Source organism: Peromyscus californicus, unplaced genomic scaffold, assembly GCF_007827085.1.
Source record: "Peromyscus californicus insignis strain IS unplaced genomic scaffold, ASM782708v3 Scaffold_19__1_contigs__length_69161282, whole genome shotgun sequence".
In the NCBI taxonomy this organism is placed as follows: domain Eukaryota; kingdom Metazoa; phylum Chordata; class Mammalia; order Rodentia; family Cricetidae; genus Peromyscus; species Peromyscus californicus.
The window spans coordinates 14,022,189-14,038,792 of NW_026294491.1; the positions used below are offsets into that span (position 1 = coordinate 14,022,189).

The 16,604-nt window shown below is 38.4% G+C and overlaps 1 protein-coding gene and 1 pseudogene across 10 annotated transcripts in view; one reads left to right on the forward strand and one right to left on the reverse strand.

The window, feature by feature from the left end:
* Positions 1-16,604, reverse strand: part of Pcdh15 (protocadherin related 15) — a 1,435,070-nt gene that overhangs the window by 1,246,615 nt on the left and 171,851 nt on the right. The window lies entirely within an intron of this gene.
* LOC128114516 (importin-11-like) lies at positions 4,644-5,669 on the forward strand (annotated as a pseudogene).

The window sequence follows — 16,604 nt, forward strand, 5'->3', positions numbered from 1 at the left end:
ATAAAACTAAAGAAATGTTGAAATTTGATAGAACTGATTAGAGCAAATGATTTAAGCTCTTCATATAAATACTCTGCATGTACAGTGAGTTTGTAATAGACATGGCAGATAGTTCAAAAGGCCATAACATTATCAAAACCCATCCCCTGAAAAAGTGTGAATAGATGGCTGGGGAAGAGGACCTAACAGCCAAGAACTTACGCTGTTACTACAGAGGATCAGAGTTATGCTAACAGTGCCCACATGGTTGTAACTCCAGTTCCTGGGTAGCCTGTGCCATATTCTGGACTACAAGGGGACAGACATACAGACTAACACACACACACACACACACACACACACACACACACTCTCTCTCTCTCTCTCTCTCTCTCTCTCTCTCTCTCTCTCTCTCTCTCTCTCTCTCTCTCTCTCCAATAATTAAAAAAAATAAATATTTGTTGCCAGTTTCAGATAGGTGTGTCTATATTGAGTTGAAATATTTGTCACATTTTTCTCCCTTACATTGCAAGCCCTTCCACTGAAAATAAGTATGTCTAAATACCTTGGTACACTGAGTCTTATCATATTATCAAATGGTACTTATACTCAATTTAATCAATATACTGTGGCAAAGCTGTGTAGTTTAGGGGAATGAATTCAATGTTAATGTCACCCTTGTCCTTTGCAGCTGAGCCATTGTAAATATGCAGGCTAGACTGCAGGGATCCTGAGTGAGAACTCCAGGAGGCAGGCCACTTAGCTAGATTAAGAACTTAAGCCACTAAAATAAATTGCCCAGTTCCTAACTTACAGCTGTGTTCATATAGCTGCATATTTACATCCGAACAGCTTGACAAAGAATGTATGCAGCAGACATGAACTCCCAGGGATGAATCTATATTTTTTGTAGTCAAACGCTGACATTTCAGGCCCCTGAGGGAGCGATGGAGAGAGTGGATGGAGTGAGGAGAGTCTACAGCATGTCAGCACACTGTCAGAGGAGGGAAGAGAGAGTGGAGCTGTCAGCTAAGATGGGCAAACAGAAGCAGCACCACGAATGTTCTAGCACACCCACCACTTTACAGAAGCCGGAAAATGTCTCTCCTATTTTATTCTATTTCAAAAGATAATTCATTCTCAGAATCAAACACTGTCGCTCCGTTCTAAATCAAATCTCTGATAAAGTCAGCTTTACTATCTAACTTTGTTATTGCTCATTTGTGATTGCATCACTTGAACAAAACAAAACAAAAACAAAAAAAAATAATGAAGTTAATAAATCTTGGATGCAATGCCAGGGAAGACAGTCACAGCAGAGTTAAAAATAGAGAGTGCCCAATCCTTTCCAAAAGCTGGAAAATCTTCACATGTTTATATTGAAGTAGATAATGACAATTACCTCACCCTTGGAAGCTTCTGTGTGTGGCCTGTCCTTGTGAGAGGAATGTCAGTACATGGAAACACCATTATACAATGAGCTTCGGCCTTTGCCTATTGTCCTTCCAAGCAGTTAACCCAAGATTTGGAAAAACACAGAAATCCTAACTTACAATTCCAAAAGCCTGGACATGTGGAATTTATAACATTAACATTTAATGTTTTCTTCTAGAATCTTTTCATACTTTTAGAACTATTGGTTGGAGGACACAGGACACAGAGCATCCACAACTCCATGAGAAACACCACCTTGGTATGTTTAGCTACGACTTGAACCCGCACTGAGACACTATCTTTAGTTAAAGTCACACTATCTTCAAATTCCCTGAGTTAGCCGCTAAAACTTCTCTTTCCTGCGGCAAAGTGACCCAGGATACCCCCACTGTATTATTGGTGCCTCCTCTTGTAAGAACAGTTTCTCGAACTTCACCTGTCAATAACCTTGATGGTCTGCTACTTGGTACTTTCCCACTTTAATTTGAGGTTTTCTAGTACTTTCTAGTTACACACTTGGTACTACAGGTTTGACGGAGGAGGATAACAGAAGCAAATTGTGACACTCCCTCCCACTCATGCTAAGTCTGCATGCTGTCCACGAGATTAACACGATGCTGCTGTGACAGCCAGGCTGATCCACTGTCTGTCAGTGTACTCATGGGAACCTTCCAGCTTTTCATGGGATTTTCCAAGTGCTATTTGGAAGAACATTACAAGTGTAGCCCACTCTTAAGGTGTACAGACATAGACTTCTTTGGATGACAGGTTTCTCTTTTTCACTTGTTTAATTATTAACTTAATCATTTTTTTAGTGTAAGAATTGGAGTATGGGCATTTTGTTTATATTCCAGGCAATAAATCAAACAAACGTTTCAGTGCTTGATTCCACTGCTCAAGCTCAAGCTGTTCATTTTACTCGCCAGGGCCTCTTTCAGGTGGTGGCTCATTGTCTTTGATATAAACTCATCAATAATTAATATGTTATTCTATCATTTTGCTTGCTTTAACTATTTAGCAAATTCCTGGAAAAATTATATCCTCTGCCATCATTTTCTAAGACTGCTGACAGCATCCTAGAGGCAACCACATCTCTGAGGATGTGTGTGTGTGTGTGTGTGTGTGTGTGTGTGTGTGTGTGTGTGTGTGTGTAGAGAGAGAGAGACAGACAGACAGACAGAGACAGAGAGAGGGAGACAGAAAGATATACACACACACACACAGTCAAAAAAGACCTCAGATATTATCTGGCCTATTATCTTTTTATGGGAATGAGAATTGACATCCTCAATAACTTTTCCAATTTCATAAATCTAATTATGAACAATTTATAACAGACAGGCAGATGTCTTCTTCATTAAAGTAGATAAAAAGTTTCAAATGTTAGAGTGACTCAGCAAAGCACTGTCATTGTAGAATTCTAGAATTTATACCATTTTTTTATTTATTTTTTATTTTTTTTTGAGGTATCTTTGGAAAATTTAATTGGACCATATTTTCTTTCTTTGCTGAAAACATCATATATCTGTAGACATTATGGATTCCATAGCTTACAAAGGGTAGTGGTTTTCCCACAGTTACATACTGTACCCAAATTTCTATAGAAAGGTAAGACAATTCCAGTCTTGCTTTTGAGTATTTCCTAAAAGACGCTCTAAGGTTCCTCACAATGGCAAGTCATGCAAAGTAAGGCGTCAATTCTCTCCCTCACACGTTTAGTGCAAAAGAGGGACAGGAAGGAAGACTAGTTACGTCAGTGCTAGTACCTGGGGACTGGTGCTGGGTCCTCTGAGGCGCACCCCTGCACTGAGGTGCTGACACTCCCCCGCACTGAGGAACCTGAGGTGGGTCAATACTGAGCAGCCTGTCACAGCCAAGCAGGACTGTCACAGCAGAAAGGGGACTTGGAGTTGTCTGGTTCTTGGTGTTCACGGGGCTACTGGCCGTCACGCGTAGCAAAGGAAGAGGGCCAGAGCATGACCCGAGGTCTCCCACTTGGCACTACAGTACTACAGGTTCATGTCAGTGGGCCTTCCAACAACTGCACTGAAAAAGTTGAAAGTGCCTCTACCAATTCCTGTATCAGATTACTAGAATGAAATGCAATCATTTGATTTCTCCTCCAGGTGAAAACAGCTCTCTTGTAATTCACTCTGGGTAGTGGGTATCCGCCATGTCGATTCCCTGGTGCACAAATTTAACTGTATCATTTGCACAGCATTCTCAGTTTTCAAACTTGTTTCATTAGCAGTGGTGGCGCACGCCTTTAATCCCAGCACTCGGGAGGCAGAGGCAGGCGCATCTCTGTGAGTTCAAGGCCAGCCTGGTCTACAGAGCGAGATCCAGGAAAGGCGCAAAGCTACACAGAGAAACCCTGTCTCGAAAAACCAAAAAAAAAAAAAAAAAAATAGGATAAGGCAACCAAATTGAACTAATTTGGACTGTAGAAAAAACATCCGGAACATCAGCCTTCATCTTCTCAAGTGTTAAGAGCTCATGATTAAAAGGTAATCAACGAGTTTCTTCTCTTAACAGGAAACAATGCAGTGACTGTCGATAAACGCACCTCTAGTAAACACAGGGTCCCTCATAAATATAAAATTAAATTCTTTTGAGGAATAGTTTTCTGACTTTAATATTTGGGATTTACACTTATTCTTTGTATTTTATAGTAAAAAATTTATGGTCTTGGTTTCTTTATATCCATACACAAATGACTTCATCTCAGCAGGCTCTCATGTACAGATGGCAGACTGGGCTATTCAGCTTATTTCAGAAGGGGATGGTGGCCACATGGCTCATGCTCTTAGATTCCTTGCAAAAACTCCTGCAGCTGGTTGACAATCTCTGTGTCCACTGTCTCCATAAAGGACTGGAAGCCTTGCTCTCCCAGGATCTCCTGCTGGGCCTTGAGCTTCTCGTAGATGAACTGCTGCAGTGACACTGTGTCCACAGGGTCCTTCAGGGCCAGCATCTTCTTCCTCTTGTCTTGTTCTGTGGGTGGCTCTTCATCTTCTGTGACTTTTGGTTCTTTATGATGAGACATCAACATACAATCTTTGTAAGTTCTTGTTTCGGGGTCTTCTGTCATGACATCATGAAGGGCCTCCACAGAGATATTTATAATTCCACAGAATTTATCTTGGATAACACTATTATCAGAAGACAGAAGAGAAAGTAAAGCCAACAATTAGTTTTCTCCTAATTGTTGGGATAACAGATACAACTGTATGTCGGCTGGTTTTTGTTTCGGGGTCTTCTGTCATGACATCATGAAGGGCCTCCACAGAGATATTTATAATTCCACAGAATTTATCTTGGATAACACTATTATCAGAAGACAGAAGAGAAAGTAAAGCCAACAATTAGTTTTCTCCTAATTGTTGGGATAACAGATAAAACCGTATGTCGGCTGTTTGGTACAGTATTTGCCTCCCCTTTGGAAGCAGAGTGAAGAGCACAACATGCTGTGATGCACTATTCTGATCACACTCGTCCATCTTGTTCAGGGATTAGGAGCAGAAAGCAAGAACCTGTACCCTTTCCTGCTCCCAGTTATCCAGCTGAGTACAGATCTTTCCCAGCCTCCTCATGTCTATCTTCTGGAAGATGGTCTAGAATTATGGTTAGTGACATTGGAAAGCAGCCCTTGTGTTACACCAGAATTGCTTCGTATATTTCAGAACATGTCACCACTTCTTGAACTAAGTTCAGAGAATCTCAGAACCTGCTTTAAGATCATCAATGGCTATATCTTTTTATCATCAACAGAATTTTTACAGACATATTCAGTAGGTCTGTGCCAGTCCTTTTGTGAGCTGCTACCAAAGATTACTACAGAAGGTCAAGTTCAAGTGCTCAAGGTTGTGGAAAATGCCCTTAAAGTGAATCCAGTATTAGGTCTACAGATGTTTCAACCAATTCTGCCCTATGTTTTCAGAGGTGTTATTGAAGGCGAGAGGTATCCAGTAGTGATGTCCATCTATCTTGCTGTTATGGGTCGAGTCTTACTACAAAATATCAGTTTCTTTTCTTCACTTCTTAATGAGATGGCACGTGAATTTAATCAGGAGATGGACCAGCTTCTAGGAAATGTGACTGAGATGTGGGTTGATTGAGTGGACAATATCACACAGCCTGAAAGGAAGAAGCTTTCGGCTTTGGCTTTACTTTCTCTTCTGCCTTCTGATAATTGCTGTGGGATGGTCTGTATGTCAAATGTGTTGCTGATTGGTCAATAAATAAATCACTGATTGGCCAGTGGCCAGGCAGGAAATATAGGTGGGACTAACAGAGAGGAGAATTGAGAGAACAGGAAGGCAGAAGAGAGACACTGTCAGCCGCCACCATGACAAGCAGCATGTGAAGATGACGGGAAGCCATGAGCCACGTGGCAAGGTATAGATTTATAGAAATAGATTAATTTAAGACATAAAGATGCCAGGAAGCCACGAGCCACGTGGCAAGGTATAGATTTATGGAAATGGATTAATTTAAGCTATAGGAACAGTTAGCAAAAAGCCTGGTACGGCCATACGGTTTGTAAGCAATATAAGTCTCTGTGTTTACTTGGTTGGGTCTGAGTGGCTGTGGGACTGGCGGGTGAGAGAGATTTGTCCTGATTGTGGGCCAGGCAGGAAAAATATAGCTACAAATAGTGTTATCCAAGATAAATTCTGTGGAATTATACCATTTCATAAAGGGGACCTCATTAACAATAGCAACCCATGCCCAAATAAGCTAACAGTGATCACCAAGCTGAATATGTATGTATCTTAGAAGCCATCACAGCCTCAAAGAGCAAAATATAGCATTCAGCTACATTATGAGTTCATTTAACCCCAAATACTAGGGACAGGCACCAAGAATAAATCTGAACAAGACTGCAGCTAAAGTATTTTGGCATCAATAATGTTCCATGTGTTCACTATGGAAGGGACATTGTCTATTTATATAATTAAGGATGGCATTGGCTGAGAAATAAACATTGGCAAACATTCTTTCAGTTCACAAAAGACCAGTATTCTCTAATGGTGCTGAATCTCTTTACAAGAAGTTTGGGATGAGCACATTTTGATTCATGTCAGCCAAATTATGTCATAAAGGGTACAGCACTAACTGTTTCACATAGGGATCACCACTCAGAGAAAACATCTATTATCTCACTGCAGGTAAACAAGATGTTTTTGCTGCTCATGTGAAACAATATAATCATTATTCAAAATACTGTGGAATCAAAGTTATTCTAAAATTAACTCTCATGCTTATCCTGGCTGTGTCCATATAAAATGTTTACAACAAGGTGACCCACATCAGAAAATAAAGCAGACTTCAAGTTTATCTCATGCTCATTATCGAGTACATTCCAGTGGTTTATTTTTAGCATGTTTTATTTTCCTAGCTAATATAAATTATTTTTCACATTTTTTATTTAAATGATCTGTAGCGTGTATCAAAATATTTATTTATGGTGTCAATTATCTGAGTATGGATGCATTCCTGTTTATATTGAATTTTGGTCCATTCCAAAATGGAAATGTTAAGGGTCTTACTGAGTTCAGAGGACACGTTGCATGGTGGTTGGTTTGTCCTGACACCTTCATGTTTGAATGACCTAAGGGTTGAAATATGGCTTCAATACACTGCCTTCCTCAGATGGGTGGTTCTCAGGGTTAGGAATAAATCAGAGTCCTAGGAAGATAATTCGAAAACACTGATATCTGGGCTCCACCCTCAGTGACTGATTCTCTAGACCTGGGTTGGATCTGTGACTTCTAAAATGCTGATCTGTAGAACATTCAGGCTTTATCACAGTCTTGCTGTCAGTACTGAATCTGACGATGGATTCTATCTCTTTTTACATTTACTGCTTGAGAATATCTTACACAAGTGTTGTGTTTATGATCATTTCCACCCTACCTTCTCCAACTCCTCCAATGTCCCTTCACTCTCTCTCAAATCTATGACTTCTTCTTTATTATTGTTATACACACACAAACACAAACACATATGCATGTACGTGCATACACATAATGCACATGTGTACACACACAAGTACACACATGAGCACATATGCATACACACATATGTACACATGCATGGACATACAAGCACATACAAATGCACATACATAAACACACACAGACACAGATATAATCAGCTTACATCTTCACACTTCAGTGCTTTAACCTGGGCTATGTTAACATTTTAACTGAGAATATACATGTAGAAGATTTTGTAAGATTATAAAAGCAAAATAAATGAGCAAATAAAAGCTAGTAATCCAACAACTAGCTTCAATTTTCTTAAACACAATGACTTTGTTACAGGGATTAGAAATAAACTTACATATTTCCTCGGTGTGTGTGTGAGTGTGTGTGTGTGCACCCAAGTGTATACATCACACTTTAATATAAAGATTATTCCAAGTACAAAATTTAAAAGGGTCAAAGATCTTTTAAGTTTTTAATTCTTATGTCTGAATAAAGCTACATCAGTCAAATTGCCCATTACCAGTTGCTGATAATAAATCTGGAATTCAGACAATTCGTTTTTCTAATATGCATCCTAATTTTGTTATCAGTTGAAGATTATATTATGTGAATCAAAGCACAAACTGTTAATACTGGAAGCTGATGATAATTTTAAAACCTTGTAATTAAATGTTTTAGAACTTATTTGTATTCCCCTCCAAGTGCAGGAACTGGATAGTTTTCCATGTTTCAGTCTAGAGTCTGGGATACATTTTCTAGCCATGTAATTCAGAAAAGAAGGAACTTCGCACATAAAGCAATATGGGCAGTTCTTAGTCTCACCCCATTCTATAAAGTTCAGCTCAGTTGTAATACTTCATTTGCTAAAAACCAGGAGCAAATCTGTACTAGAGCATGCTACATAGAAAACCAGCCTTTGTGAGTTTTCTCTATTTAAAACTAAATTTAGCTTCATTATCCTGGTGTATTACCAAAAATTCCCCACAATACATCATAGCACACAGAATATATTTTAAAATTAGAGAAGGGTTTAAATGCAATCTAAATTCTACCAGAAAAGTAACACATATCTGCCATGGCTAATCGCACAAATACCACATAAGCTAACGTGGTAATGTGATTTTACATAAAAAATACTTATTTTGGTATTATCTGGATTCATGAGATTAAAACAGTAATACCCTAAAAAAATTGTGTATCCATGTTTTGGGTACTTAACGCAATTGATTTTTCTGGAAATCAACCTTCTTTCTCAGGTGGGGGATGTGATTACATGGTTAAAATTAAAGGCTGTGTCACATTCTCACATTGTAGATGGACTTCCTGTTGCCTGATTAGCTCAGTGGAGCACAGAGAAAGAAAGTGAAATCAGCCTAGGGAAATAAAGTATGGAATTTGATTTCTGAAATGCCTTATTTATATAAACTAAATCCTGTTCCGGTCTGCCAGTATTCACACAACTCAAGGTAGGTTCTCCTCAAAGTTCACATTGTATGAGAAGTACTTCCACACAAACTGCAGCTCTTGCATCTATATCAAGAGGACAGACACGGGCTACCTTCTTACAAGTGGCTAAAACTGCTTCAAGAAGAGCAGAAACTAAATATTATAGGAACAGCCTAAACAGTCTTCGGTCTGCAGCATGCCTTCTACTCAGATGGCAAGGGCATAGTTTGTGACTCGGAGGTGCAGAACTCCAATGAAGAGGCTTTGCACATGGGAGGCTCTATCCCCACACAGAGAACTGTAGAGGATTCCTTAATCTAAGAAGGTAAATCCACCCAGAAAGCTATGAATGAGAAGCCTGCATGACTCCATGGGACCAGCACACCTGTCACTCGCCCATTAGTTTTAGAGAGGAGCAGAGGGTCAGAAGATTCCTCCACAATGGGTGGGGATCTGGATTACTTATAATTAATAGGGTCCACATTGAGGCAGTCAACACAGGGTAAGATTCTCTCGAACAGAAATGCTCCAGTTTGCAAGTCAGTCCACATAAGAGTACTCCATACCATGATGCAGTCACATTATAATTAAGATTGACAAGTTACTCAGCAATGTATCTGGAGGCTTCCTTTATACATAAAGTGGTATTTTAAAGCATATTATCAAAAAATCATATTTTTAGTGTAACAGCTTTGTCAGAGAATCATAATGCCTGTTGCAAACAACTGGAGAATGAAAATATAAGTTTAATGTGCCAAGCCATCCATCTCTGCATTTTCCGAGTGATTTCCAGAGTTCTTATCTTTTAGCTCGATTTGTGATTAATTGACATGCTGAGTGTTGAAAGAATAGTTCCACCTCTCTCCATGGCACTGCTCTATCTTTTGGATGTATTTCTCCTCAGTGCTGCCCCTGCTCTGCAGAACAATGGCTGGATGCAGAAATAAGTCATTTCTTTATAATCACTCTGCTCTTAACTCCTTCTTTCCTTGCTTCCCTTTCAACCTAACTCCTTTTTGTGGCAAATTCTCAGTGGGAATTATCGTATAACTGCTTTACTTCTCTGGTTTTATATGCCTCCCATTCTGTGGCCTCTTCTCCACAGTGCCTTTCACACTAAAGGAGACAGAGAGATGGAAGGTAGGATGTATTAACCAGTGCCATGATAGGATCAATGAAAAGAGCCAATTTGCTTCCTTATCCAATGGACATGAGTATAAAATGAGCACTATTCATATTGGACATATAGCACAGTCAGTATATATTAGAGTGAATACCCCAGAGCAGCCTGTTCATTCCTCTCTAGCCTAAATGATCTCCTTTTCTTTATTCTGAGTGTGAAGAATCTCTGTTTAAAACCTATTCTGCAGCACCTCTCCTTCCAAAACAATCAATCTTGTTTCACTTTTAACACTTGAGAAACGAGTGACTTGCTCAGCTTGGGACCCTTTATCCTGATGGATGAGCTCAAGAGAGACAATAATAAATAGGAGTGAGAACAATTTTGTCAATTTCATCACTTCCCAGGAGGAAAGCTCACAGACATTGGGTTATGTCAACAAAAAGTATTTATGGGATTTCCTGGTCAGTTACCCATGATAAACACTCTTCAGAAAGTGTGGAGTTTCAAGTAATGCACTGCTGCTGTGAGACCTTTTGGAAGACCCTTCCTTGGCCCATTTCTTTCTCTTGCTCCTTGCTCCTTGTTGCTCATTCTAACAAAAGGATGTACAACCACTTGTGTAACTAGGTTTACAATTAAAAATCCAGACAGGGTTATAGAAGGATTGACTCTTACTACCCCTCCATTGTGCTTCTACATGTCTGGCTTGCTTGAGTTAATTCACTATGTCTTGCATCTCAAATGTAAATCAGGACTTTGAAGGTTCATGTGTGCATGGGTTTTCTATGAATCTCTGTTACTGTGTTCAGGACCTGGGTCAGCAGCAGATACTCAAAGGAATTTGATAGGAAGTGATTAAATAATGGATAATTAAGTCAACAAAAATAACACTTTCTGTTTGGAAAATGATACAGCATGTAGTGTCTAAATACAGAAATGGAAATGTGTTTTATATTGAAACAATTATCCATAAATGTGATTTAATAAACAAGTTACCAGATACCAGGACTTCTTAAACTTTGTAAAACAAATCCACAAAGCAGGATAAAATAAATGTAAGAATTGGCATATGTGTAAACAAAATTATATATTTGCTTTTAAAAATACTTGTTTAAAATACAACTTAACAGAAAAAGTACAAAACCAATGCTATATGGACTTTACTAATAGTATTTTTTTTCTTTTACAATCAGTACTTGAGGTTTTTAACTTATGGTCACAAAATAGTCACATTTTATAGAATCTCATACAAATTTTGCAATATTCGTTTTATATCACCATTGGAAGAATGGCTCTCTACTTAAAACACCCCAGTGCAAGTTACAGGGAATAAAATCCACCTACAGAATCGTTAAATCCTAAAAGAGAAGTAAGACAATATTTCAGAGTGAGCCTTTTTTTTATAGAGTGAACTGAATATCTTTATTATATAAGTAACAGAATAGAAACCTATATTTTACAGCTGAGAAAATGAACTATTTGATGACAAAACACTGGGCACTGTCTATGTAGTGGACAGTAGTCCAAGCCCTAGCACCTAGCAGGCATAAGTGTAAACAGAGGCAGAGTTTTTCTGTTCTAATCACCCAGTCCCAAATAAACACACAAAAGCTTATATTAATTACAAGATGCTCAGCCAATAGCTCAGACTTATTACTTACTACTTCTTACAGCTAAATTAACCTATTTCTATTAATCTATGTATTGCCACATGGTTCATGGCTTTACCTGTCCTCTAGCATCTTGCTTCCCCAGCAGCTAGTTTGTGTCTCATAACTCCCCCTTCTTCATCACAGCCCTCAGTTTGATTGTCCTGCTTAACTTTATCCTGCCTTGCTATAGGCCAAATAGCTTTTTTTAATTAACTAATGAGAGTAATACATATTCACAGCATACAGAAGGATTATCCCACAGCATTTCTCCATTTCTGTCTAATCCCAAAAAAATAAGTAAATACAGTAAAATTACATACAACATAACAGTTATCAAGCAAGAATCACAATTACAATATCCAGTTAATTTGTATTTGACAGAATCAGAGAAAACACTCAATTATCTACCCTATCTTGGCAAGTCTAAAGTTTATATCTATTATACCTTTTCATCATAACAAATAAAAAGTATAACTCTGACTATATAGTCTTCAACTCTATCAAAGACATCAGAAGAATGAAATATTACATAATGACAGGCATATCATGCTGCCTAGACAGTCACCCAAAGTTTTCCTGTAATGTTGGGGCATTCATCTTTCTCCTACAGGTCTAGCATATCTGATAGATTTTCCTGTGAAACAGGGAATTCTGAATGACTGTCCTATCTTGTATTGGCAAAGTTCAGCAGTCACCTTTTTTGTGTCCTGCTGCTCCAGTTTGGAAAGTAATTGTCAGAAATTGAGACAAGGGCAGTTTCTTTGCCCACATGACTAGCTTTTGCCATAAAGAAAACAAGCTCCATATGGAATTTCTTTCACGCCCATCATCTTCTTTGGAGTACATTGATGCTGCTAGGAGTAGACATGTCTCATTGTTATGAAAAGTCTAAGCAATATTTTAAATGCCATATTCTGTAGGTCTTTGAAGTGTTTGAATATTACCTTTCTACCTGAAATATAGCTCTATATGCCTAGAAAACCTAATTAACATGACTATAAGTTTATTGTTATAGATGACTATTAATCTATATTTTAATTATACATTGCATTTTAAATGAGTTGTATAAACATATTATCTTAAACAAGAGTAGAAAAACACACATAACTTTAAATTTGTATCAGTAAACCAAAATCCATACCAATGTAAAATATTTTGAGATTAACACTTGTTTTTCTGATTAAAGTAAATTCAATAATCTACCCTTTCTCCCCATCATAATAATCTATCCTTTTTTCCATTATTTATATACCATATCCCCCGTTTTTCTTTTAGAAAGAGGCTGATTATGACCAATAACAATTTGTAAACAATCCCTCTTAAATGAATAGAAACATTTATAACCAATATTTTGGAAATGTGGGTATAGTTTCTAGACTACTTTCTGTTGATTCGTGGGTGCTTGTAATCTTTGTGGAACCCTGAGAAAATCAGGATAATTGTTAAACCTTAGCTGGAGTATTTCATGAGGCTGGATCATCTCAGTCAGTGGCCATGAACTGTTTTGGATGTTGGATCATCTAGGCCATTTTTATTTGTGTCTGGTACCTTGTTCTGAAAATATATAAACTTTTAAAGGTAACATACATATCAGTATTAATACAAATATAAAACTGTGCATTGTACACAAGCCAGCCAAAGAAAATTTTTTGTTTTATGTCTGAGCAGGTAAAATATACATCACGTGTCTTGTTTTTACTTTAGGTTTATTTTCCCATGTCTATAGCCAGGATTCCGGAGGCTCTTCCTCCATCAAACCTGATCATCTTTAACTTTGAATGAATCCACAGCCTTTCATTTCCTGTAGAAATAAAAGCAAAACCTCTTCCCCAAAGCAACATCTTTGACTTAAAATTTGAAGATATTTTTAAAATATATAGGCTGGTTTGACTTAGTAGCTTTCATAATCAAATATCTCTTAGCAGTTAGCTCATAACAGTCAATAAAATCTAAAGACAACACAATGAAATACAGAATCCTGACTATGTATTTCCCATCTTTATGTGGCTTATCATAGTTTTTTCATTACTCTATTCCTCTTTTAAGGGCTTTATTTTTTATTATTTTTTAAACCTATGACTGCTTCTACCTTTTTTTTCTTTTATTTCTTAAGCCTATATACACTTTTTTAAACATACTGTGACCTGTTTAGGGGCTTTTTTTGCCTGAATCTGTTCTTATTGTGTATTTCTAACCTTCTCTGTCTGTATGAGCCAAAACCCTAAACCCACCATGCAGTGCATGACTGGGAGATGCCTCTCTGTACTGCGGCCCATGTAAGACTGCAGAAATCTGCTATGCTGCAGCTCAAGCCCACACACCACGGCCAGGTAATGCATCTCTGTGCTGTGGCTTGCATGAGAGACATGAACTAGGAAGCTGTTTTTGTGTTCTAGAACCCTTTTATTGGTTTGTTTGTTTTCTCAGGCTTTATGTGGAGGTATGTGCCCCACATTGTGCACCACATGTAAATGGAGGTGGGGCTTTTCTGTCCTGACCACCTGGTCTCAAATAAACACACAAAAGCTTATATTTATTACAACATGCTCAGCCAATAGTTCAAACTTATTACTAACTAGTTCTTACATTAAAATCAACCCATTCCTATTAATCCATGTATTGCCAGGTGGCTCATGGCTTTACCTGTCCTCTAGCATCTTGCTTCCCTGGCAGCTGGCTTGCATCTCTCCCAACTTCCCCTTCTTCATCCCAGTCCTCATTTTGATTGTTCCACCTAACTTCACCCTGCTCGCTATAAGCCAAATAGCTTTTTCATTAACCAATGAGAGTAATACATATTCACAGCATACAGAAGGATTGTTTCACGGCACATAAGGCTCAAAGGTTAGAAGTTACATACTCCACGTGTGGCTTAGTGACATCAAGGAGATGAATGGAGGATGACTGCAAAAAGTCTTATATATGAAAAGGGGTTTGAGCTCCTCAAGATCAAAGCTGATTCACAAAGATGATCCTCTATCACATCAATAGGAAGGAAAGGCACCAAGGAAAGTCCTTTAGTTATAACATATTCTTGTAAGAAGAACCTATTTTCTGGTTCTGTCCATAGTATATGCACATGCAATTCCACACAGGAATAAACAGTATCTACACAAACTCCTGAAAACCAAGCTGTGTTCTCTAGGCCTCTGTGTCCCCATCCTTCCTTCATGATGTTCCCACAGCACAAGATCAATAGAATTTGTATATTAGTGATGGGATTTTTCAAGAGAATTCCCAACACTGCTCAGAGTGTAATTTCCTCATCAACTATATGTGAGAACCTTAAAAATTTCAGCACCTATTTCTGGATTTTGTCTTTTTTTTTTTTTTTTCTCATGTATGCACACCTTTCCTACTTTGCAATCCATAAGAATATCGCACTCTGCTTCTCCGGTACTTAGAAAAGGCTAGGACAATGATTCTGGCTCATGTATAAAGAACAAGGGTTACCTCTAGCCTTTATTGGGGGCAAACCCTGCTGTTGTTCTCTTCTGTTTGGTGGGACATGTGGAGTCTACTCTGACGTTGGCTCAGTAGTCACTCCCCACAACTTATGGTGATATTTTATTTGTACTGAAATGTGATTTTATTTGTATGTTAATAAATAAAGTTGCCTGGGGGTCAGAGCTAATAGCAAGACATAGCAGAAGCCAGGCGGTGGTGGTGCACGCCTTCAATCCTGATCACATGACAGGCAGATCTCTGTGTGTTCAAGGATACAGCCAGCATGGGGACAAATGCCTTTAGTCTCAATACCAACCCTAGAAGACCTGGAGGTCTGTTTAGGCAGGCAGTGACAAGGAGGTCATGTGGTTGGGTTTACAACCAATGAGAAGGCAGAACAGAAAGTCAATAAAAAGACAGATACACAGGAAGTAGGTCTCTTTCTGAGGGGAAGGACAGCAGTGGCAGGAAGGGTAAGAAGGCAGTTTTAAGTCTACGCTCTCAGCTACTACTCTGACCTCTTGGGCTTTTAACTCTGCATTTGGCTCTGTGTTTCTTATTTAATAAAACTGTTACATCTACAACAACTTCTAGTCTACACACCTGACATCCAAATGAGATGGATACATGAAATCAGTGAAAGTAGAAATGGTTGTCACCATAACACATTAGGGTTTGGGTGATTATATTCTACACGGCACAACTTGAAATACACACAGCAGTGTCTCATAATGTACATACTGCATTTAGAATAAACTTATAACATGTATGGAGTTGATGATCTGTAACAGACTCTTACTTATGAATTCATGTTGTCGTGAAAATGTATTTGAAACCTGACAGAAATCTCTCCAGTTGAAACTCCCAACAGCTCAAGTCAAGTCAGTTCCTTTGCTCTAATCGTGTGACACTTTAAGGTCGTCTCAGGCACATTTATTTTTTTACTTTGACCTTCCTTTCTGAGAACTTTCCATGGCTCTCTTTTTAGCATTCATATTTTTCTGTTCCCTCGTTTTCCCCATTTTAACACCTTCAAAATTAAGGCTAAATAAACTCCAGGGGACACAAGTCAGATGCTTGGTGGCTGTGTGTTACATTAGTCTATAATTCCAATATTAGGACATCAGATTCTCTTTATTTGGGTGGGGGTTGGGGAGAGAGTAAGTTCTTTATCCTCATTTAGGCAAAATAGTATCCACATTCAAGGTCTAACAAATGAACCTCTTACACAGCTTAGTTAGGTTCTAGAATATATGTTTATTGCAGGCTAAGCGGACGTTTTATGAGTTGCCTGGGAACCCAACCATCATTTTTAATATCGTTTCTATGGGAAAATCCATCCCTAAGTTCCAAACAACTGATTCACAAATGAGTTTCTGGAACATGACCAGCTTTTAAAGTGTGGACTCATGCATGACAAAATGAGGAGAGTACAGTCACCAGGAGAGGAAACTCAGGTCTGCTATCTTCTGTGTGCACGGACGGTGGCTTAATGACGATAAGACTATCTGTCTGAGCAGCCGGCAAGGT